This window comes from Pinus tabuliformis, chromosome 2_1, assembly GCF_031772625.1.
Source record: "Pinus tabuliformis cultivar Carrire ecotype Pingquan chromosome 2_1, CPIR1, whole genome shotgun sequence".
In the NCBI taxonomy this organism is placed as follows: domain Eukaryota; kingdom Viridiplantae; phylum Streptophyta; class Pinopsida; order Pinales; family Pinaceae; genus Pinus; species Pinus tabuliformis.
In genome coordinates, this window is record NC_142299.1 from 770,055,606 (window position 1) to 770,057,008 (window position 1,403).

A 1,403-nucleotide genomic window follows, 5' to 3' on the forward strand; every position below is an offset into this window, starting at 1 on the left:
TTGGTCATTGTGGAGTAGAGATTCGATTCTGAGATATAATTGGACATTAGAGATATTCCAACTAATTACCCATTTTTTTGGTATGTGTTTTATATATTCTTTCATGTGTTTTATATATTCTTTCAACAATTTGTTACGTGGTAAAAGCGTGTTTATATCTTAGAAGTAAAACTTCACGTACTTAAATACAATTACTGATTCAATAGATCACCTCTTGCAACTTTTTTAATATGGAAACAATGTCTACCATGTCACTTCTTAGCAAACATTTGATTACATTCATAATTATATATTTTTGGCATTTTTTAAATTTCTAATTAATTGAAAATATAGATTAATTATTAACACAATAATTTAATTAGTGAAAACTTTCTGAAAAAACAAAATATATATATATATTTTAAAATTATTAATCAAATTTCAAGTATACTTTTATTTTTAATATTTTAATTTTTCTTAAAAATTTAAATTGTTAAAAAAAACAAAACATGTTTTCACATTTTAAATTATGATTTTTTATTTTAAATATCAGAAACAAACATAAGTTTAACTTGTATTATAACCTAATACTGTGTTTAAGTTGGATTATGACCAAAAACTGTGTTTAATGGCTTAAATGTAACAAAACAAAAATAGTAGATTGAAACAGGATATCTATAGATTTACTGAACAAAAGCAAGTTAGATTCACATGTCCAAATCTTACGATTATATCCACAAAAATTAAACAAGCAATTAGAAGTATTGTAAACTTTCCATTCTTCATACTTCAAAAAATAAGGAAAGTATCCACATAAATTAGGGCAATAGGTACGAGTAGTGAAAAAGTTTCCGTTCAAAACAAATACAAGCCAATCCAGGGAAGACTGAAAGATTCTGCATTTCTCAAAACACAAGCCTGAGGTATCTATCTCTATTGCTGGTTCTTGAAATTCAATATGGTAAAATAGTCACATACATTGTAGCGAATCCAACCTTCTCCTCGTCTGAGTTCTGGCATAAGACGTAGAGAAAAATATTTAGCCAAGCACCACTTGCGCAGAACCTGAAATCAATATCGGCATAAGTAGCAGAAACAGATAACACGGTCTAGGCAAGTCATCCTTGGCTAAATAAATTGCTTTGCGACTATATGCAAGCGCACAGATGAATTCAAACGGAGCGCTTCTCTCTCTACGAAGCTAGCGGTAATATCATATTTGTGAACACAGAGGGACGAGGACAATCTCGTTTCACATTTATAATATAAGCAGAGTCCCGAAATGCTATCAGGATTGTGAAAAAGGAATCCATATGCAGAGGAGAAAGTTGGCTTTTCGGTCATTTCAAGAGGTGAATGAATTGAAGCTAATGAGATTGTTGTAGAAAATGACGCAAAATGATACGTGTGTTGTTCAAGAATCG